General features: G+C 52.9%; 1 long non-coding RNA gene across 1 annotated transcript; it reads right to left on the bottom strand.

Moving 5' to 3' along the window:
• Positions 1–1,494: 1,494 nt before the first annotated feature.
• LOC123354957 lies at positions 1,495–7,948 on the bottom strand. The gene is made up of 4 exons (XR_006574978.1): positions 7,653–7,948; positions 5,580–5,683; positions 3,036–3,150; positions 1,495–1,692 (listed from the first exon to the last, which is right to left on the bottom strand). It is a non-coding gene; the product is annotated as an uncharacterized LOC123354957 (long non-coding RNA).
• Between the last annotated feature and the right edge of the window lie 16,051 nt (positions 7,949–23,999).

The raw sequence follows: 23,999 nt of genomic DNA, 5'->3' as shown, positions 1-23,999 counted from the left end.
AGCTCAGATGTGACAGGGCTGGAGTTCCAAAAATAATGCACTAGCTGTAACCTTCCAGTAAGGCAGCTACTACAGTACTAATGAACAAGAAAATAGCTATGACTAGACCTGACTGGAAAAATTTCAACAAAATGCTTTTGTTGGAATTGGCTGATTTATCAAAAGCAAAATGTTTCAGGGGACCATGTCAATTTCAGCAAAATTCCACCAGAAACCAGATATGGTTTTGATGGAACCCTGCCAGGCAGGCAGGTTTTTGATGGAAACCTGCCTGGTTTCCTGCCAGCTCACCCACCTGGTGCGTGGATTGGGAGCTGGGAGCCCCAGGAGCCCAGATTTGTATGTACTGAACAGCATGTCTGTTGGGTGGATGGTGAGCCAGGAAATCCTGGGCGCTCCAAGCTTCACAGGCTTGCAGCACCTTCACAGAGTGGGCTCCTAGGGTCTCTGGATCTGGGCATGTTCAGAGTGCCTTGAACCTGGGGCTCCCAGTAGAGCTGGGGATGAGAATGGTGATTCAGTTTCACAGAGAATTTAGAAATTTGTGGTTTTCTTTTTGAATTGGAATAAAGCCAGACTTTAAAATCTTAAAATCCTACATGAAATGGTATTATCGTTCTCCACCCAGCTCTCCCCCCTACCCAGTATTGCCAAATCTTGCAATTTTCTCATGAATCTTGCAATATTTGGAGGGGGGGGTTGAGGCCTCATGTGATTACATGAGAGTCTCAGAAAGCAAGTTTCTCGCCTTCCTGATTGCAGGGAAGAAACTTGAAAACGTGACATAACAGCACAGAAACCAACGAATAAAAACAGCCCAAAATATGAGGTTAAAAAAAAAATCTCCTGATTTTAGGCCAAACTCATGATTTGTTTTGAGGTGTGGAGAGGTCTGATTTTTGACAGCTTGGGTTTGGCAATACCGCATACAAACATAATTCAGCTCAAGTGACTGATAAGTCTCCAATTTAGCACTGGATAAAGAAAATGACAGCATGAAGTTAGGAATTGTTTTCTGTTCTATTCCGTGCAATAAAACCTGTCACTTACTTACGCAAAACATATGCCTTGAAAACTGGTTATACGAGTCAGGATTCACACAGCTCACTCAGGTATATAACAGGTTTTGACCCTAGGGTTGAGGGGAAATTATCTCTTTAGAGGAGAGAGAAAATCTGAAGTGTTAACTCCTTAGCCAGCCTACTTGTCTCAGCCACAGAACACAGAAAGAGACAGGCAGGATCCTACTACAGCCCTTACCCATGAAAGGCTGACTGGATCTGCACATTTCTTTAATATTCTGTAATGTGTAGAATTGTAGCCTACAGTGAATTTAACAATTTCATTTTATACCTTAGTTACTATTAGTTATCACAAAACAACCACACAATTTATAGTCTCTGCTAGTCCCCCCCACAGCCAGCGGTGGCTCCAGGCACCAGCGCAGCAAGCGCGTTACTGGGACGGCAAGCCATGGGGGGTGGCCCTGCCGGTTCCTGCAAGGGCGGTAGGCAGGCTGCCTTTGGCGGTGCCCCTGCGGTAGGTCCACCAGTCCTGCGGATTCGTTGGCAATTCGGCAGCGGGTACGTCAAAACCGTGGGACTGACAGACCTCCTGCAGGCAAAGGCGACGAAACACCACGACAAGATTTGCTGCATCGAAGTTCATCTCTCCCTGGTAGATTGTGTTGTGCTGTGAAGTACATGACCTACTTTGCTTACTTCACTTTACCTGCTCATGTCACAATAGGATAAATGGGCTATTGTCAGAACTCTGATTTACGTTGGCCTGGCTTGCATGGTAAAGATGAAAGCGCTTCTTCAAGGCTCCCAGGCACAGCTGCCTTCAGGGAGGAGACCTGGCAATTCAATATGGGGCACCTGAGCAGCTCTGCAGAGCACTGCTTCAGGCCACTAGCTCAGCCTGACTCATAAGGTGACAGAAATAATACGTAGTGACACTGCAAATACATGGCATATAACGACACTAACTGCTGTTCACGTTCTGCCCAGGCATGGATTAAATTAATGGAATGTAAAGGCCCACTCTGAACCTTTGCTGAAAACTCAACCCAATTTTTTAAAGTTCAAGTTTAACTTATTGTTTAAAAACATATTTTATTTTAGCCTCTCTGTGTCCTGGTTTCATCCCACGTGGAAGAAGAAGATATACGGGAAAGCTGCAAGAAATAAGAACAGCCAAAGGTCCATCTAGCCAAATATCCTGTCTTCCAACAGTGGCCAGTGCCAGGTGCCCCAGAGGGAATGAACAGAGCAGGGAATCATCTGGTGATCCATCCCCTGAGGCCCATTCCCAGCTTCTGGCACACAGCCCAGGGACGCCAAACCTGCCCATCCTGGCTAATGGCCGTTGATGGACCTATCATCCATGAACTTATCTAGTTCTTTCTTTAACCCAGTTATAGTCTTGGCCTTCACAACATCCTCTGGCAAAGAGTTCCACAGGTTGACTGTATGTTGTGTGAAGAAATCCTTCCTTTGGTTTGTTTTAAACCTGTTGCCTAGTAATTTCATTTGGTGACCCCCTAGCTCTTGTGTTATGAGAAGGAGTAAATTCCACACATTTCATGATGTTATAGACTTCTGTAATATCCTTCCCCCTTAGTGACCTCTTTTCCAAGTGAAACGTCTCAATTTGATTAATCTTTCCCCATACAGAAGCTATTCCATACCCCCATGTCAAAACCCTACAGAGATGTATACAATGGGGCAGAAAGAGAAGCTGGGTGGGAGGGAGCAGAATCCAGTGTACTTGGCTGGCATAAGGACACGGGCAATCAATTAGGGTGAGGTGAGCCAGCTAAAGGGCCAACATCTCAGTGGCTTATTTGAGAGCAAAAAGGGCTAATTCCCCCGGGCTGCTCAGAAGGTTGGGGACAAGCAAGAGGCAGCGGCAGTGAAATGGTCTCAGGGAATTTTCTCCTGATTTCGTGCCCACTTCTAGCCATGAACAAGATACAGCAGCCAGTGGCTGGAAATCAATTCCACCCAGGCGCCCCCATTTCTCATTTGTACCTTCTTGCTCAGAGTGATACATATTGGTTCAAAGGTGGTCTCCCCAGCAGTCACATCAGTGGGATCTTCCAGTTTGAAGGATCCTTCAGAATCTCATTTGGTCCTCAGGATGGTCCTAGGAGTGAAGACCAGACATGCACATTAGCCTAGTCCAATGCTGCCCCACCAATCAATCTTATTCAGGAGACAGACTTATGGATCCTAGTATTTTACCTGCCCTTGCTGTGAACAGCAACGCTAGAGAAAGCGGCATGGGCACTAGAAGGCACATGTCACAAGGCAACTGGTGACGAGGGATCAAAGATCAGCTTAAACAAACCTGCTCTACTAACTTTAGCTTAAGAGTAACACGGTGCATGACCAACTTCTGCTGGTGAGAGAAAAGAGCAGCTCTGTGTAGCTCAAAAGCTTGTTTCTCCACCAGCAGCAGTTGGTCTAATACAAGATGTTACCTCAGTTACCCTGAGACCCAATACAGCTACACCCCTGCACACAGCTTAAGAGTAAGCAGTTGCACCATGTAGCAATGCAGCGCCTCCTGCTGGTCTCTTCTGGGAATTAGTTCTCCAGCCATTGGACCACCCTCTGCAGGTCTGTATCCCGCTGCCTCTTTGCGCCCCGTGTCCTGCCCAGACCCGGTGCCCTGTTATCTGGGGCGCTTCCCCCCCCAATAAACCCTCAGTCTAAGGGTCTCCCCTCCCCGGGGAACCCCCACCCACTATCCCCTCCTCGCCTCAGTATACAGCTACTGCCAGTCATTGTCTAGCCCCCACGCCCTGGGGCAGGCTGCAGTATCAGCCAGTCAGCACTGGCAAGGAGGGTTTGGACCTGCTGCCTTGGCCTACCCCTGGGCTGCCCTCTGCAACCCCCAGGACCTGTTGGCCTTTGTGATGGAGTAGGGACTTCTCTGTGTGGGGGATGGGAGAGTCGGGGAGGACTTTAGGAGATGGACAATACCTGAGCCTGTAACCTGAGCGAGGCAGCGGGGAGAGGAAGTCAACACCTTTGCCCGGGAAGCTAGACAAAGCCAGCTGGAGAGGGTTGGGTCAGTTTCGGTTTGGGGCTGGGGGGTGGAGTCCAGGGAATTCCAAGCTGGGAACTAAGCTTCCTGCACCCCCAGAAGGACCTGATTGAGGGGTCCTGGCTATGCCTACAAGCTCTGCTGTATCCTGTGCTCCTGTTGTCCAATAAACCTTCTGTTTTACTGGCTGGCTGAGAGTCACTGTGAGTCCCAGGAAGAGGGGTGCAGAGCCGGACTCCCCCACACTCCGTGACAGCCTTATGCAGGCTGCAGCCTGGGGCTTTCCAGGCTGGAGCTCCCCAGCTCCTCAGCCTTTCCCCAGCCCTGCTCCACTCAGGTACCCTGTCTCTAGCTCCCCGCAGCCAGGGCCTTCTCCCTCGACAGACAGACAGAGACTGCTGAGCTCCTGGCTCACTGCCTCTTATATAGGGCCAGCTGAGGCCTGATTGGGGCGTGGCCCAGCTGCGGCTGTTTCCCCAATCTGCCTAGTAGCTGCTTTCCCTGCCACAGCCCTCTCCCAAGGCTGTTTGAAGCCCTTCAGGGCACGAGCGGGGTGACCACCCTGCTACACACAGGAACAGGAAAAAGGGGATCATTTCTCTGAAATACTACCTCCTCTTTGCATGAAATGGTACAATCCAACCGTTTTTCAATGGCCACAGTGAATAGTTTTCAAAGAAAGTTAATACTGACACGACACATAATAAAACTATTTGCTCGTCTCTTTTAAAGCAGAGGCTAAATTTGTTAGTCTCGTTCTTATCTCTACGTACATCAGGATCCTGTGAACAGCAGCAAAGTAGGTAGTTAAAAATCAAAGCCACTGACATTAGGTACTTCCCTCCTCCCCCTTTTCACCCCCCGCCCATGATGTTCGAAAGTCTTTGTATCAACTCAATCTAAAATCAGCTAATTTTGCGTTCTAGGTTACCAGGGTGGGAAGTTTGGAGCAGAGGCCTCCCAGTACCCGACTGCTAGTCAAACTCAGTTGCAAAAAAGGCAGATAAGGCTACTATTTGGAATCCGAAATGATCAGGATGGTCTGTGAGGCAGTTAAAACCAGCTACGTTCCTCTTCGGATGTTTTTAAAAAGCGATGAATAAATGGAGTGGAGGACGTTTTTTGCACAGTTTGGACCAGAGGCACAAGTTCATGTCAGCTACCAGGCAGAAGGGGCTGCCATTACCTGTCCTCTGAGAAGCATCTGCCAGGTTGCAGCAAGTTAGCCCAAAAGACTGGAGACCAGTAGGAAGACTCCCACATTCAAATACTTTAATCCTGCAGGCTGGCAAAGCAGATGGAGCTACTAACCTGGCAAGATGCACCAGGGCGATTATACTCAGTGCCATTTACCATCATTTCCAACACAGGGACAGACCTAACGTTGCCAAGTTGGGTGCGCAGGCACCACTAGCTTGTGGAGGCCCATGTTCGTCTTTCTGAATTAGATTCTATGGAATTATCGGGTAGATGTTGGATGCATCCAGCGCCAAGGTCCGAGCGCCAAATGCAGTAGTACTCACCAGCAGATACATTTTGTTGCATCACAATGACAGCCTGCGGCACAGCCTCACTTCTGCTTCTTGTTGCCACAGTGCCTGTTTCCACATCGGCCATGGCAGGAACGCTTTTAAGAGAAGAGAGCTCAAGGTAATAACAGTCCCGCTGCTGCTGGGCTGTCCCCAGAGAGCCACAGCAGTCAGAGGCTCTTTAGCAGTGCTCGGACTGGACATAAATTGCCATGCCCCTCACCTCACTGCCACTCTAGCCCCACAAAGTGATCATGTGACCCACTGAGCCATCTCCTGGGGTAGATGTTCATTCCAAATGTTGGTGTTTCAGCACCATCACTATCACTTTCACCACCTCGCCAGGTCAAATTCAAGCTTGAGACCTCTCCATGTCCCCATTACACATGCCAGCAACAGCCAGTCTCACTCACAGGTCTCAGTGCATGAAACGAGAGTTTCTCCCAGATAAAGCTAATGCACAGCCCAGTTCAGCGGTAAAAGGGTTTTGTGGCACAGTTTGAAATTCAAAGTGTGAAGTACAATCAGCCACTCTCACCCCTGCAACGGAGGTTCTGAAACGGCTCAGTTTTTAAATGATGTTTGAGCCCAGCAGTTCAGAATTACAAACCCCCTTTCATGCCAAGTAGCGGATGCCCCCACCCTTTAGATCAGCTGAGGAGCCTGCATGTACATAAGAACATAAGAACATAAGAGAGGCCGTACCGGGTCAGACCAAAGGTCCATCTAGCCCAGTATCTGTCTACCGACAGTGGCCAATGCCAGGTGCCCCAGAGGGAGTGAACCTAACAGGCAATGATCAAGTGATCTCTCTCCTGCCATCCATCTCCATCCTCTGACGAACAGAGGCTAGGGACACCATTCTTACCCATCCTGGCTAATAGCCATTTATGGACTTAGCCACCATGAATTTATCCAGTCCCCTTTTAAACATTGTTATAGTCCTAGCCTTCACAACCTCCTCAGGTAAGGAGTTCCACAAGTTGACTGTGCGCTGCGTGAAGAAGAACTTCCTTTTATTTGTTTTAAACCTGCTGCCTATTAATTTCATTTGGTGACCCCTAGTTCTTGTATTATGGGAATAAGTAAATAACTTTTCCTTATCCACTTTCTCAACATCACTCATGATTTTATATACCTCTATTATGTCCCCCCTTAGTCTGTAGCTTGCAGACGTGTCAGAGTATAGATTTTACATGACTATATCTGTAAAAGAGATTTGAGGCAGAAGGCAGTCAGCCCTCATAGGGCTTTGGGGAAATTCAAGCTGAGAATGGCTCATTGGTTCTTACTGACTGAAGTGTTCAGCACATGCAAGCCCCGTCCACACTGACTCTCCCTCAAAAATCTTCCTGGAGAGCAGGAGCCTGAACAAGGTGTCGCTACGGGAATCAGGAAGGAAGGGGAAATTCCCACAACGTTTAACGCATTTCTCTACCTCCCAAATGCCATTCCTTAGCTGTGCGCATGTGGTTCATTTGGTACCCATCCCTGCTCGTGGAGAAAGCTGCATGGCACCAGTGTCATCGATATTTTTGCCTCTTTGTCATCTCCCACTCATCTTCCATTCTGTCCCCCTTTCCCATTCCCTGGGTAGTGCTTAGTGTTCCAACCCCATCTTCTCCCCACGGGGTCGGCAGCCCTGTACACACAGGAGCCGACCTCAGCTTCTTTTGCATCACACGACAGCTGGGACCGTCTGCAGGGGGACTTTGCAATCCCAGCCAGTTTCTCTCTGGAACAGCCACATGCGCGAGCAGAGCAGTTCAGAGAGTTACAAGTGCCTTTGATGCACAGGAAGTACAGCTGCCCTGGAGCACTTCCTACGTCTGCCGCTATCTAAAGGGTTCAGGTGGGTGGCAGACAAACCATCCATCCAAAGTACCACTGGCCACAGCTAAATGCCCTCTGGTGCTGCTGGGGTAAGTGGTGTTTGCTTCAGAAAGCCAGTGCAAACCCCCCAGTTCAGCTGTGTTTCATTCTGCATGTGCCAGGCAGCATCATGCCACATGTAAGTGGTCCCCTCAGTCAGAGCTAGTTACCCAAGCCGAAGGCAGAGAAAGGTACCTGGCTCATACCCCGACAGGCTTTTCTTGGATCCTTCGGCTGCTTTTTTCAGCACCCACTCTGCATCTTCCATCTCCCCACCAGACTCCCCAGATTCAGACATTTCTGGTGTCTGTGCACAGAGTTTTGCAGTTGTCTGACAGCGACTCTTTGGCTACTGATGGAAATGAGATGGTTTGTCCGACTTGGGACTACTCCTGAGTCCCAGCAGCATATCACACCCAGCTTCCTTGAACAGCCAGAGAACTGCAGGACCAGGGAGGTGCCAAGTCATCAGCTTGGCAAGGATTCTTAACCGTTCAAAGCAGCAGCTGGTTTAGCTTGTTATCTTTAAACAATTTGCAGAACCTTGCACTGCCCCTGGCAACACAGCTCTGGGGGGAGATGTTTGGGGAGGGGGCAGGGGGGTATTTGGGGGGGCAGGGGGGTAGAAGGGGGCTGGGAGGTATTTAGGGACAGGGCGTAGAAGGGAGCTGGGAGGCATTTGCAGAGGGGGGCAGTGGGTGTTTGGGGGTGGGGTGCAGAAGAGGGGGGTTGGGAGGCATTTGGGGGGTGGGAGATATTTGAGGGCAGGAGGTAGAAGGGGGTTGGGAGGCATTTGGGGGGTGGGGGTAGAGGGGGTGGGAGATATTTGAGGGCAGGGGGTAGAAGGGGAGAGGGAGGCATTTGCAGAAGGAGGCGGGGGGCGTTTGGGGGTGGGGTGTAGAGGGGGGAGGTATTGGGGGCGGGGGCTAGAAGGCGGTGGGAGATATTTGGGGAGGGGGAGGGGGTAGAAGGGGGGAGCTCGGGGAGTATTTGGGGAGCTCAGGGCCCCCCCTCCGCCTTTACCCGCTCGCGCTCCGGGCCGCCCCACCTTCTGCTCAGGAGCCACCTTGCGATCGCCTCGCGGCCACGTGACGCCCCCGAAAAGCTCCGCCCCTCCCGACACAGCCAATAGGAAGAGGAGACAGAGCCCTGACCAATCGGAGCGCAAGAAAAATCCCCCCGCCCCCCATGTTTGAGTGCGAGGGTGGGGGCTGCCTGGAGTGACCAGCCCCCCCCCCGGGCGTCCAGACCCACCCCCAGGGTGCTGCAGTGTCCAGACCCCCCCCCCCAGGATGCAGCGGGGGGGGGGGCAGCCACACCGGATCCGGGGGCACTTTGCGCAGCCACTGCTGTGATGAGCTGGCGAGTCTCAGCCTTGAGGGCCAGGTGCCCCTGCTGTCACCCCCCCTCCCAGCCCCCCAGCTTGTCTAGGGGGCGCCTCCCTTTACCCCCCCCCCCGCCTCCCTTAGAACCACGTTGTGCCCCGGAGGCCTGGGGCCGCGGAGCCGCTGGCAGTGGTTCTGTAGGGGGCCCCTCGCACCAGCCTCAGTCCATCCTTCCTGGGGACGGGGACCCTGATTTCCAGCCTTCCCTGGGGGAACCTCCCCGAATGGGCTCTCTGCTGCGGAGCCCCAAGCCCCTCCCACTCCCGATCAGCAGGGGCAGGGGGCCCGAGGCTCTGCTGCTTTGGAGGGAAGTAGAAGATGCGTCTCTGGTTTTTGCAGAGCCGACATAGGGAGAAATCCCTGGTTCCCAACTCCAGGCAGCCAGCAGAGAAGTTGCTGACGAGAGAGACCTCGAGCTGCACCAGGACCTGGTGGGCCTGCAGTGGCCATGTGGCATAATGCACAGAGCGCGTCTGCCTTCTAGGGGCGGTGACACCCACGGCCCAGTCACGGCAATGCACAGAGTGCGTTTCCCACCACTCTGGGTCATGCACAGAGCGTGTTTCCCATGGAGTAGCAGTGACACCCAGTGACCAGCAGGGGTGGCATCAGCCTTGTCCCATTTGGTGGGGGACTGAGGTGGGCTGGCCAAAAAAATTTGGGGGTCTGCACCCCCCATCACCTGGCCCTACCCTTCATGGGGGCCATGCCTCTGCTTCTTCTCATTTAAAGGCTAGACTCATCTCCTCTACCCCCTGTCCAGGGTTTCCAGCAATACAACCTTTATTGAAATAAAATAGTAAACAGGGTTTACTCTAAATAATCTAAATCTATCCAAATTTTAGTATGAAATCCAAAATCCTCTTCAATATCCCATTAGAAACCAAAACCTAGACAAAAAAAAATTGAAACCAAAAACAATGCTTAAGTTAAAACCCAAACATTAAGGAAAACTTTGTTTTTAAAAATAAATCTAATAAATGCCACAAATTAATAATTTCAACATTGTATTAGAAAAGTGTGCTGCAGCAGGATGATAAACGAAGATATAATAAATACAGCCTCCTAGAAAGGAATTGAATACTGGGCAAATCTGTATAAAACATTCAGAACGGTGTCAAAACTGCTATTGCTCCACTCCAACTAAAAAGAACCAAAAAAACCCCAATAAATCAAAACAGTCACAGCCTGAAACAAACTTACACAGAAGCAAAATAAAACCTGTGCCAACACTGGAACAAATGATGTAAGTATCTAATTCTAACGTCTTGTTTGTCCCAGGAGGAAAATGTTTTGCACCCCAATAACCAGGCTGTCACTGCAGCTTTTCTTCCACTACATAAAATTTTTACCAAATATCAATTGCCCTCAAAATTCTCTAAGAGAAATTGAAATTGTATCTTTGCACTAACATCCCAAGTGTGCAAGTCCGTCCTCTCAGAGCAGCCCCACACCCCGCACTCCTTGAGCCCAGGGCAGAAGGGACCTGCTGTGGCTACAATCCCAACCGGTTTGTGCATTTGTGCATTGATGAGAGAAAGGGAAGTGGAGGAGCTTGGAGCTCTCCGGCGCCACCTGCTGGGAGCAGAGGGAATTGACTGAGCTAATTTAAATATCACCTTGTTCTCTGCCAGCAGGCTCCACTGGAGAGCTCGGGAGTGACCTGACCATGGCAACACCCTATTTGCATATTAAAATTCGGCATTTTGGAGCCATTGGGGTGAAATGTGAGTACGTTTGGGGTTGGGACCCACATGAGAAGGGATGTGGACAAATTGGAGAGAGTCCAGTGTCTGTGTGTTCCACTTCCCAGAAAACCCAACGGAAGCCTGTCCCGAAGACCCAGACCATCAGCAAGGATGAAAACATCAGGAGCTGGCAGAAAAAAACCCCGGCGGGCACCTCTACAGGAAGATTGAGCAGCAGAAGGCCAGCTTCTTGGGACCTCACATCCAGGTGCAAGAACATCTCAACAGCTCCTCAGGAGGAGGACCCCAGAAGATCCTCACCTGCTTCCCAGGTCCAGGATGCTGAACACCGCCCTGCTGCTCCCGAGATGGACGACACTGGAGGAGCCCCCCTGAGGATCCAGGACCAGGATGCAGATGGGCGCCCCACCGAGAAGGACGCCACTGGAGGAGCCTTCCCAATGACTGAGGACCAGGATGCTGATGGCCGCTAGGAAGGACGTCTCTGGAGGAGCCCCCCCACCGACTGAGGACCAGGACGCTGATCGCTGCCCCACCTGGAAGGATGCCGCCAGAGGAGCCCCACAGACAACCCAGAACCAGGATGCTGAGCGTTGCCCTGCTGGGAAGGATGCCGCTGGAGGAGCCCCCCCAGATGACCCGGGACCGAGATGCCGAGCGCTGCCCCGCTGCTCCAGAGAGGGATGCTCCAGAAGGAACAACCTCCTCAACCCGAGACTCTGAATCTTCTTACCAACCGCCTGTCTGGAGAAGGGCTGCTTGAAGGGGAATGGACTCCAGAGCCCTGGATATCAATGCCACGTGCTGTCCTTCCAGGCAAAGAGACATCATGGCCAGTGAGTCCAGCACATCCCCAGGAGCGACTTCACCTCCTCAAGCTTCTCCACCAGACCCAGAGGAATCACCTGATGAGTCTGCAGGCACAACAGAGGTCCACCCCACGGAGGGTGAGGCAGGGGATGACAACCACATCTACCTCCAGTACCCACTCCCTACAGGTCTCCTCCTCTGCCCCTTCTGCCTCCCCGTCCATAGATTCCAGACCCTCGGGCCCTCAGCAAGCACGTTCGCAAGACCTACAACAAACGGATTGCTTTCTGGTGTAGCCGCTGCAATGCCCCCTTCGAGACCCAAAAGAAATACAAGTCCCATCACGCCACATGCACGGGACCCCTCACGATCACGAAGGTGAACCCTGCTGACGTCCTTCAGGCTCCAACCCCGACCCCCACTGATGGTCCGGCTTCAGCACCCCAACCAGCATCCCCACTGTCACAGCAGGTAAGGGGGGACCAACCGCTAATCGGAGGAAAGCACAGCCCCTGCCTCGAGGACCGATGATGCCACCAAAAGGACCAGCCCCATCTCCAGAATCCCCATGCTGGACCCTGCTGTGAAGGGGATCACTGCCACCTCCCAGGTCAACAACCTCACTAGATGCTTCAGCAAGCTCATAAAAAACACCTGGCATGACACAGCCACGAGATGGTGCAGCGCTCCCCCACAGGCAACTTCATGTCGCCCTGCCATACAAGCAACTAACACTGCACCCCAGGCCACATGGCGAGATCCAGCTGACGGAGGAGCCTCCCGCAGCCCCCGGTTCCCACAGCCGGACCCCGCCCCCAGGAGACCCAACACCTCCTCCAAGGTTACCCAATGAGCCTCCGACCGCCAAAACCCCCATGCCTCACAGAAGACCCCTCAGCTAGATACCACCTGCAGACAGCCGGATACCACCTGCAGAAGATCTCGAACCATCCCCAGCGCTTCCAAACAGAACTGCGCCCCCACAAAACCCAGCACCGGTGCTTCCAGAATCCCACTTCCTCCCGAAAGATCCAGCGCTGGCTTGGAGACACCGAGAGCGGCCCCCCCCCCCCACGACATCAGGACCCCCGCCTCAGGGCCCACCTGAACACCGCTCCCCAGGTCAAGGAACAAGGAGGCCAGAAACTGTCTCTGCAGCACCTGAACCCATGGAAACACTGCAGCAAGAGGAACGATGGCCCCGAGCGAGGGTCACCACACCATGGGAATCTGCCTGGGTGGGAGAACTGGCAAAGGCCAAGGACTTCGAGACATTCAACAGCCTGACGGACAGACTGACTGCAGAACTCTCTGCGGAAATTGCTGCCAGAAGGAGGGAACCCCAGGAGGCCTCACAGGCCACGCACAGATTCCCCGCACCGGGGCATAACAACACCGCCAGAGAAAGCAGGAGAGGGCATGTCGGCCATCGCTATGATCCGGCGGCTGCATCCCATATACAGAAACTATACAGGATGAACCGACCGAAAGCCATGAGGGAGATCCTCAACAGGACCCCCTCATACTGTGCCATCCAGCCCGAGAGACTCCACTCCTACTTCAAGGACATGTTCAATAACGAGGCCCAGGCCGACTTGCGACGCCCAGAGTGCCTTCTCCCGCTACCCTGGATCGACGTCACGGAAGATCTGGAACCAGATTTTTCCCCTAGGAGGTACAGGCGAGGCTGACAAGGACCAAAAACATCGCCCCTGGAAAAGATGGCATCCGCTACCACCCACTGAGGAAGCAAGACCCCAGCTGCTTGGTGCTTGCTGCCATCTTCACCAAATGCAAGCAGTTCCATTGCATTCCTCGCTCCTGGAAAAAGTCCATGACTGCCCTCATTCACAAAAAAGGGGACCGAGAGAACCCCAGCAACTGGAGGCCCATCTCCCTCTGCTCCACCATCTACAAGCTGTACGCCAGCTGCCTCTCGGCAAGGATCACGGAGTGGTCAGTTTGCGGGGGTGCTGTCAGCTCAGTCCAGAAGGGTTTCATGTCCTCCGAGGGATGCTACGAGCATAACTTCCTCCTTCAGACGGCCATCCAGGAGGCCAGGAGGTCCAAGAGGCAGTGCGTCGTAGCGTGGCTCGACCTGACCAACACCTTTGGGTCCATACCTCACCACCACATCTTCACCACCCTGGGAGAGTTTGGGATGCCGGGTACCTTCATCCAGATCCTCCGGGACCTCTACAGGGACTGCAGCACCACCATCCGTGCCACGGACGGAGAGACGGATGCCATCCCCATCCGCTGTGGCGTGAAACAAGGATGCCCCCTCAGTCCTATCATTTTCAACCTGGCCATGGAACTGCTCATCCGAGCCATCTCCAGCGGCCCGACCGGCTTCTACCTGCATGGCAAGAAAATCAGCATTTTGGCCTACGTGGACGATCTGGCCCTGGTCTCTGACAGCTCGGAAAGCCTCCAGCAAATGCTCGATGTCACCAGCCAAGCCGCTGAGTGGATGGGCCTGTGTTTCAACCCCAAAAAGTGCGCCTCCCTCCACGTCGACGGTGGCACCAGGGCGCTGGTCCGTCTGTCGCGGTTCCTTATCCAGGGCGAATCCATGACCTCCCTTGAAGAGGGAAAGATATACCAACACCTCGGCACACCCACAGGAGTCCACGTCCGGCAGACCCCCAAAGACACCATCGCGGAGATCCTGAGAGACGTGGCCCAAATCGACTCCTCCCTGCTCGCCCCCAGCAAAAGATCAACGCCCTCAACATCTTCCTGATCCCCCGCATCTCCTTCATCCTCAGGGGATCGGCCGTGGCCAAGGTGCCCCTGAACAAGGCAGACAGCACCATCACACAGCTGGTGAAGAAATGGCTCCACCTTCCCCAGAAGGCGTGCTCGGACATCATCTACATTTCACACAGACAGGGCGGCGCCAACGTACCTCGGATGGGTGAGCTGTGCGACGTGGCGGTGATGACCCATGCCTTACGCCTCCTGATGTGCCCAGACCCAACAGTGAGGAGCATCACACAGGAGGCCATATGGGGTGTGGTCAGGAAACGGATTGCCAGGGCCCCCTCCGAGCGGGACATTGCCACTTACCTCAGCGGCTCTCTGCAGGCTGAGTTCGGAAGAGAGAGGGGAGACCTATCCTCTCTCTAGTCCCGCACCCGCAACACCTGAAGACATCTGGGTAAGAGGCTTGGCTGCTGCTGGGAGTGGTGCGAGGAATGCCAGGAGCTGGGAACACTGGTGCCACGTGTAAAGACCCCGGACCACACCATCATCACCCTGACCGCCAGAGCCATGCTAGAAAGGTCCCTGAAAGACGCCATCCACTACCACTGATTTAACGGGGGCAAGGGTCCCGGGGAGGCAGTCAGAAAGGAGCAGGGGTTGGATGGGGCGGTGGAGGGCAGTTAGGGGTAGGAATTCCAGGGACAGTCAGGGGACAAAGAGAAGGGGTGGTTGGATGGGATAGGGGTCCCGGGGTGCCATCAGGAATGAGAGAAGGGGTTGGATGGGGTGGCAAGGGGCAGTCAGGGGACAGGGAATGGGGGTGGATAGGGCACGGGTCCCGGGGGGAGGCTGTCAAGGAACATGGGGGGGGTTGGATGGGGCATGACCCCCCAGGGGTGGGGCATGACCCCCTCATGGGGTGAGAAGGAGGGAACCGGTTGTTAATATTTTGGCAGCTCATCACTGTGCAGAACTATTAACTAATGTTTGTAACCTGTCCTTTAAATCGGCTTCTGTACCCAAAGACTGGAAGTTAGCTAATGTAACACCCATATTTCAAGATGGCTCTAGGGGTGATCCCGGCAATTACAGACCGGTAAGTCTAACATCGGTACCAGGCAAATTAGTTGAAACAATCATAAAGAATAAAATTGTCAGACACAAAGAAAAACAAACTGTTGAGCAATAGTCAACATGGTTTCTGTAAAGGGAAATCGTGTCTTACTAATCTATTAGAGTTCTTTAAGGGGTCAACAAACAAACATGTGGACAAGGGGGATCCATCCTCCCCCACCCACTGGCCACAGGCCCCACCCCTCCAGCTCCCGTCCTCCCCCACCCACTGGCCACAGGTCCCACCCCTCCAGCTCCCATCCCTGCCCCTTCAGTCCTGGCACACCCCTCCTCCGCTGCAGCCCCCATCTCTCTGGCTTTCATCCTCCCCCACCCACTGGCTGCAGGCCCCTCTGTTGTGCCACCAGTGCACCTCCCTGCTCCTGCCCCTAGCCTGGCCACGGCAGCACTGGCAGGCCCCACCTCAGCAGCTGCCCCCCCAGCCAGAGCAGCGCCAGCAGGCCCTTCCTGTGCATCCCAAGTACACACAGCTGCTCCCAATCCCGTCCCAGCCACCCAGTCTGCTGCAGCAGCTGCCAGCATCCCCTCTCCAGTATCTGTCCCCTCCACGCCCCTGCCAGCTGGCCCTGTCTCCTCTGCCGCCCCAGCACCCGCAGCCCAGGCCTGCCTCCTCGCCATCCCTTCTCGACAGCCGCCCCTTGCTGCAGGCACTCTGCTGGTCACTCACTACCATTGCCCTGGCCTGATGGCTCGGGTGTTGGCTCGCAGGCTGGACTTGCCAGGGCATTGCCCCCCACAGGCAGCCAGGGGCCGTGCCTTGCATCCCTCCAGTCCTGCTCAGGGCCCCTGGGCTCTAGTGGGGGGAAGGGGCTCTTGGAGCTGGCTCTGGGCTGGGCGGGGGGTACTCCACGCTGGTAAAACTGGCCCCAAATGGCCACAGGACAGCCTTGGCTTAGGCCTGCAGGTTGGCGGCTTCCAGCTGTGCTTTGTGTTGGTAAGTGACAATAAAGTGTTTCCCACAGTCCTGGCTCTGGGATTTTCTGCCCCCCTCTATCCCACACCAGCTGAGGGCAAATAGAGGCTTGCTCAGCCCTAGCCACGATAGAGACAATCACATGGGCCAGGCCTCCAGTGCAGCTACCAAGTGTTCACACGTGGGGCAGAGAGGTGGGGTTTGGCTGCCCCTTTGGCCGGCGAGTGCCAAAAGCTGAGCTGGAGGGTAAGTGCAGTGGGGCAGGGACAAGGGGGTCCCTGAAGGGGGCTGGACTCCTGAACGAGGCTTCTAGCTGTCACTGCAAAACACACGGCTACTGGCACAGGCATCCCTTAGGGCTGGACTCAGCAGTGCTGAGCACCCACCTGTGAGGACCAGCAGCTCTCAAATTAGGCCTTTCCATGGCAGCACAGTCCAGCTGCCCCATGCTCTCTGCTGCCCTCCTGTGCAGGAACAAAGGGGGTTCAGCTGGTGGAGAGCTGGGGTACCTTTTGGCTGGGAGTCAGGACTCCTGGGTCCTGCTCTTCGCACTGGGGTGGTCTGCAGGGCATGGCTGTGTCTGTGCACCCAGCTGCCAGGGGCTACCAGCCTGGGAGATGTACTAAGGAGAACAACTACAAACCTCCCTGCAAGGGTCTGGCTGAGCCCTCCCCATGCCAGGCTCTCTGCCTCTGCCACCCTGGCTGCCCCTGTGAGAGCTGAGTGCCTAACGGCAGACACCTAGCCCTAGAGTGGGCATCTTGCCAAACAGCCTGCTGCACAAAGGGGCTGTGCCTCAGTTTCCCCCTCAGTTACACCATGGTTTTGCTGGCCCTACTGCTGTGTTGGTGCTTAATGAGATGAGCAATGGGCCCTGCCCAAAGTTCACAGCCCAGTGGCACCTTTCACCCTCCCGTGGGTCTGTTCCTGTGGCTGGGGGGAGGGGGCTGAAGGAGTCATTGGGGATGTGAATGCGAATCCCTCCATGCTTTGCCTGGGGAGAGCTGGCTGCTTTAACCCTTTGTACACCAGCTCTTCCTGCGCCAGCCAGGGAGTGCTGGCCTGCCCTGGAGCAGGCCTCCAGTCTATCTATCTATCATTCACTCACATGCAAGGGGGTCCCCAGGGCTCTGTACTGGGACCAGTGCTGTTCACAGTCATCAATGATCTGGAAAAGGGGGTAAACAATCAACTGGGGTAGGCTGCAGAAGATACAAAGTTACTCAAGATAGTCAAGTCCAAAGTCGACTTCGAGGAGTTACAAAGGGACCTCACGTGACTGGGTAACACAACAGATGACATTCAGTGCTGATACATGCAAAGTAATGCACACTGGAAAAATCCCAACTGTACATATAAAATGATGCGTCTACATTAGCTGTTACCGCTCAAGACAGAAATCTTGGAGTCTTTGTTGCTAGTTCTCTGAAAACATCCGCTCAGTGTGCAGCGGGAGTCAAAAAAGCAAACAGAATCTCAGGAACAATTAGGGATGTGCTAGATAATAAGTAATGGTCTCAAGTTGCAGTGGGGGAGGTTTAGATTGGATACTAGGAAAAACTTTTTCACTAGGAGAGTGGTGAAGCACTGGAATGGGTTCCCTAGGGAGGTGGTGGAATCTCCTTCCTTAGAGGTTTTTTCCTGGCTGGGATGATTTAGTTGGGGTTGGTCCTGCTTTGAGCAGGAGGTTGGACTAGATGACCTCCTGAGGTCCCTTCCAACCCTGACATACTATGATTCTATGAAAACTTTGTATCAAACTTTGCATTGCCCTTGGTATAATGTTATAGCCCCTAAGGATAGAATAAGATAGAAGAAAAATGATTGAGTTGGGGATTGGTCTTGCTTTGAGCAGGGGGTTGGACTAGATGACCTCCTGAGGTCCCTTCCAACCCTGAGATTCTATGATCAGGCAAGTGAGAACCAAGCCAGGTCCTGTCCCAGCTGCAAAGGGATTGGGTTCGGTCCTGCAGTACACACCCAGCATGGCACTCAGGGCCAGGCCCCAGATGGCCATAACCCACAGCTGCTCTGCAGAACAGCCTGGGACCCTGGGATGCCCCTCTGTCACACACATCCCCAGGGGGCCGGGGGTATGGATGCCCTGGAAAGCTCTAGCCAAGCAGTGGGATGGCTCAGCACTGGCCAGCCCTTTAAGAACTGAAGGTACTTTCAGGCCAGGGCAGAGCTGCCCGCAGCGGGGCTCCAGCCAGCGAGCAGGGGAGGCCGGTATGTGCCCCGGGAGCAGCCAGGGTTAAACATGGCCCTTTCTCCCCTATAGAACGCTGTGAGCTCTCCCCTTCCCGTGGTAGAGCCACTTGGGACAGGGGCATCCCCCTTCCCCCAGGGCTCCTCAGGGGCCGGGATCTCAGCGGCTGTGGGAGTAGGACTCTGCATTGACTGATGATACTTTGCCCTCTGCTCACATCTGCAGGGGGAACCCAAACCTAGGAGCTACCCCACACATACCGGGTACCTGTTCCTGCTTCCCTGGGGGCTGACAAAATGCAGGCAGCTGCAGCTCCTCAGATGGTCGCCCTCTCCCCAGGTGCAGGTCCTCAGGCCCCTGGTGCACAGCTGGCCCCACTCCCAGCCCCTCCCAGCTCACAGCCATTTGTTCCCCTGCACAGGCCTGGCCAGATTCAACCAGGCCTGCAGCAGGATGGTCCCTGGAGGGTCTGCTCCTAGCCCAGCTGGGGAGGGGGGAGTTGTGCTCCTGGGGGCCCTGCAGCCCCTATTCTGCCTGCTCATCCCCTGTGTGGTTCTGATCTTCTCCTGCTCCACCGTCTGGCCGCCTGTCAGAGGGGGAGGCAGCTGCACTGGTGGAGGCTGCTGGGAGACCAGAGCCTCCCAGCTAGGGCAGTGTCTGCTCCCACTGCCTGCCATGGCCCAGGCCCTGCTGTAGGACTCAGGGGCAGCACCCCCTGCTCTGAGGAAGGGCTGGGTGCTCCCAGAGGCTGCCCTGCAATTCTAGGAGGCCTCCTGGAAACCTGCTGCAGCCAGGCCCAGCAAAGGGCTCCCTCCTGGATCAGGGCATCTCAAGGGACTGTCTCTTCCAGTGACCCAGATGCATGTCCCCTGCCAGTGCCTTCCAACACCCCTGCCATGGCCTTGGGCTCTGGGGTAAGTAACCACTGGGGAGCAGGGATTGCACAGCCTAGCTCCTGTCTATTCTGCAGCTCCCCTTCCTGGGCCCACATCCCAGGGTGCTGCCTGGGTCCTGTCTCAGTTCCACCCCCAGCCCGTCCTTGGGGTAAGCTGCTCCCAGCCTCCCACATCTGTCGGGGACCAGCCCTGCTCCCTTTGGTTCCCTGGCTGTGGCTAGCACTGCCCCCAGCTGGGTGGGCTGGCCCTGGGGCAGCCCCAATGCCATTTGGGGTGTAAGCCCCCTGACTCAGTGTTGTGTATTTGGTTGTCATGGTTTTTGTTCCTATGGCAACTGAGTTAGATTATTAGGGGATAGCTCAGCCAGCTTCGGCCGGCTGAGTGAGCTCTCTGTGTCTGTAAATAAAATGTCAGAGGGGTAGCCGTGTTAGTCTGGTTCTGTAGAAGCAGCAAAGAATCCTGTGGCACCTTATAGACTAACAGAAGTTTTGCAGCATGAGCTTTCGTGGGTGAATACCCACTTCTGCATCCGAAGAAGTGGGTATTCACCCACGAAAGCTCATGCTGCAAAACTTCTGTTAGTCTATAAGGTGCCACAGGATTCTTTGCTGCTTCTGTAAATAAAATGGTAGTTTTGTTAGCTGTCTGCTCTCTGGCCTCAAGTGATTTCTTCCTAAACCGGCTGCCCCCAAGGATATAACAAGTGGCGATGATGGATGGGATCCTGGTGCTGCTCCAGTAACAGAAGGAAGTAGAAGTCAAGGTAAAGAACAAACAAATAAAAATACTGCTTGTTTACACTGACTGTGAAAGTGAAACTAAAATCATGGCTACTCTGACCAGGCCACTGGAACCTTTCGATGAGAATATAGAGCAGTGGCATGTGTATACTGAGCGTTTTGAGCTTTTTGTTATTGCAAATGACATTACAGAAGCGAAGAAGGTGCCAATATTCTTAAGTGTTCTAAAGGCTAAAACCTACTCCCTGCTACGCAGCTTACTACACCCTGTTAAGCCAGCGACTAAATCTTACAGTGACATTGTGGAAATCCTGGGGTCCCATTTTTCCCCCAAACCACTGGTAATTGCTGAAAGATATAGGTTCCACAAAAGAGACCAAAAGGAAGATGAAACAGTTGTACAATTTGTAGCAATTTTAAAAAAGCTAGCAGAACACTGTGAATTTAAAGAGATGTTAAATGATGCCCTGCGTGACAGGTTAGTGTGTGGCCTCGACAGTGAAGCTATACATAAGCGCCTACTGACAGAGGCTCAGCTTACATTACAGAAGGCTGTTGATATTGCTGTCTCCATGGAACTGGCTACAAGGGAGGCGCAATACATCGGTGCATCCCCTAGAGTGCAAAAAGTGTCACAAGAACCGACCCACAAAACGGTGCAGAGTCAAGAATGTTACCGCTGTGGTAAGCCGGGTCACCAGGCATCAGAATGCTGGTGTAAGGATCTGGTGTGTCGACACTGTGGCAAAAAGGGACACATTGAGTGTGCCTGTAAACAAAAGAAAAAGAGGCCTGTGGTCTGGCCGACAAAAAGAGGAACCCTGCATACCCTAGAGCAGACCCAGGATGATCAAGGAGACACCTCATCGCAAGAGGAAGTGCCACTGCATGTTTTGTCTTTGGCAGTGGGCTCACATGAATACGGGTAACCCCGTTGTTGGATGGCAAACCTATACGCATGGAACTGGACACCGGTGCAGCCGTCTTGCTGGTCTCCGAGACTGTGTATAAAGAAAAGCTACAGCATCTTCCGCTTAAGGCAACAAAAACTGTTCTGAAGACGTATACGGGAGAAGCTGTGCCCATGTTGGGCACTATTGATGTTAAGGTGGAGCTCAATGGACAGGCTGCTAAATTGCCACTGTTTGTGGTGAGAGGTAACTACCAAGCCTTAATGGGTAGGTCTTGGCTTGGGAAGATTCAACTGAACTGGGCAGAAGTGCACCAGATGACTAAAGAAGAAACCAGTCTAACCCCTATTCTAAGGAAACATGCTGCTGTTTTTGGAGATGATTTGGGAAGTATGAAGGGAATCACTGTGACACTGAACATTAAACCTGACAGTCCACCAAAATATCTGAAAGCCCAAACTGTGCCATATGCCATCAGGCCAAAAGTTGAAGCAGACCTGGAGCGCCTCGTCACCAATGGAGTCCTAATACCAGTTATCCATAGCTCATGGGCCACTCCTATCATTCCAATAGTGAAGAAAGATGGCTCTCTCCGGATTTGCGGTGATTTTAAAGTCACTGTCAACCCAGTGTTGTGTGCAGAGCAATACCCGCTTCCCCGCATCGATGACCTCTTCGCAGGCCTGGCTGGGGAACAAAAGTTCAGTAAGATTGATCTGAGTCAAGCATATTTACAGATGCACGTCGATGAAAAGTCCCAGAGCTGTTGACTTTTGTGACTCATAAGGGGCTTTATCGATACTGTTGCCTGCCCTTCGGAATAACATCTGCTCCTGCCCTGTTCCAGAGGGCTTTGGACCAGATCTTGTGTGGCTTGTCAGGAGTTCAGTGCTATCTGGATGATATCCTGGTCACTGGAAGAAATGAAGAGGATCACTTAAAGAATTTAGAGGCTACCCTACAAAGACTGGAAGAGTATGGCCTACGAGTTCGCAAAGACAAGTGTGAATTCTTCAAGCCCTCTGTTGAATATTTGGGACACATCATTGATTCTGCAGGTCTTCATAAGGCCCCTGCAAAAGTTAAAGCTATTGTGGAGGCGCCCCCACCTCGAAATGTAAGCCAGCTGCGCTCATTTCTAGGACTACTGAACTATTATGGAAAGTTCATCGCACAGTTAGCCACACTGCTAAAACCACTTCATGAGCTCCTTGGGCAGAACAAGGCCTGGAAGTGGACTGAAGCCTGTGATGTTGCATTTAACAAAGCTAAGGATGCATTGCTAAATTCTGAAGTTCTAACGCACTTTGATCCATCCTTACCACTGCAATTGGCCTGCGATGCCTCCCCTTATGGAGTGGGAGCAGTCGTGTCACACATTATGCCTTCGAGAGAAGAGAGACCTTTTGCTTCACGCACTCTAAGCAAAGCAGAAACTAACTACGCCCAAATCGAACATGAGGCATTAGGAATTGTTTTTGGAATTCGGAAGTTTCATCAGTACCTGTTTGGGCGAAAGTTTACTCTTCTCACAGACCATCGACCTCTGACATCAATTTTTGGACCCTACACAGGCATTCCCCCATTAGCAGCTAGTCGTATGCAACGTTGGGCATTGTTACTTTCAGCACACACATATGAAATCAAATATCGGAAATCCACTCTGCACGGCAATGCAGATGGCCTCTCAAGGTTGCCTTTGCCGGTCAAACATCAAGATAGTGCCCAAAAGGAAATCTTCTACTTTGAACAGGTAGAGAATACACCCATCACTGCTACTCAGATAAAGAAGGCAACTCGCGTTGACCCAGTATTGTCCCAAGTTATGGACCTGGTGATGCATGGAAAATCTCGACGAACCTCTCCGGTCTCACCCGACCTTGTTACCTACATGTCCAAGCGGACGGAGTTGTCGGTCCAACCTGGTTGTTTGTTGTGGGAGAGACGTGTCATTATTCCACCACCATTGAGATCACAGATGTTAGAACAGCTACATTCCGGTCACTGTGGAATAGTGCGCATGAAGGAAATTGCACGAAGCTATTTTTGGTGGCCTGGATTGGACAGTGCTATTGAAGAGAAGGCAAAAGCTTGTATGTCATGTCAGGGTGTGAGGAATGCACCCCAGTGGGCACCCCTACACCCATGGGACTGGCCTGAAAACCCGTGGCAACGTATTCATGTTGACTTCGCTGGCCCCCTTGAAGGAAGCATGTTCTTGGTGGCAGTAGATGCCCATTCTAAATGGCCAGAAGTCTCTCTAATGCAGTTCACTACTGCAGAGAGTACTATCCAAAAACTACGAGGACTCTTTAGTCATTTTGGTCTGCCAGAACAACTTGTGAGCGACAACGGACCGCAGTTCGTCTCTCAGGAGTTTCAAAATTTTATGAAGGCAAACGGGATACACCACATCACGTCAGCACCATATCATCCATCCACCAATGCATTAGCTGAAAGATTTGTGCAGAGAATGAAACACGCTTTGACATCAGCAAGGGGACAACACTCCATTCAAAAGTGTCTGGATACTTTCTTACTTTCCTACAGAAACACACCTCATGCTACGACCCAGGCATCCCCAGCCTTTCTAATGATGGGACGACAGCTACGCACTTGCTTTGATCTGCTGAAACCTTCTGAACCCCGACAAATTGTGCAACATCAGCAGCAATATCAAGTCATCAGACGGGCACCCAGAGCAAAGACCGAACCTTTAGCCCGGGACAGCCAGTTTTGGCTCGGAATTATACTTCCAGAGCTAAATGGGTCCCAGCCACAGTCATCACTCAAATAGGACCTGTTTCCTACACAGTCTGGACTGCAGAGAATCTTACCTGGTGGCGACATGTAGATCAGCTGTTGCCAGGTCATGCCAGTCCTCAGGACACATCTGCAGTTCAGGGGTCTGACTTCACCTCTTCTGGTGAGACACCGAATCACGAATCACCTGTTCCTGACTGTTCTTCTCTATTACTGCCGGTGGCTGAGATACCCCTTTGCCCAGCATGAGCTGATACCACCTCCTCACCTGTTCATGCTGCGGACCCTAAGCCCATGGTACCTTTGGGTACAACAACACCAGAAGTTCGCCGTAATCCACCTAGAGACAGAAGGCCTCCTCAT

This window comes from Mauremys mutica, chromosome 22, assembly GCF_020497125.1.
Source record: "Mauremys mutica isolate MM-2020 ecotype Southern chromosome 22, ASM2049712v1, whole genome shotgun sequence".
NCBI lineage: Eukaryota > Metazoa > Chordata > Testudines > Geoemydidae > Mauremys > Mauremys mutica.
This window is presented reverse-complemented; position numbering and strand designations above follow the sequence as displayed.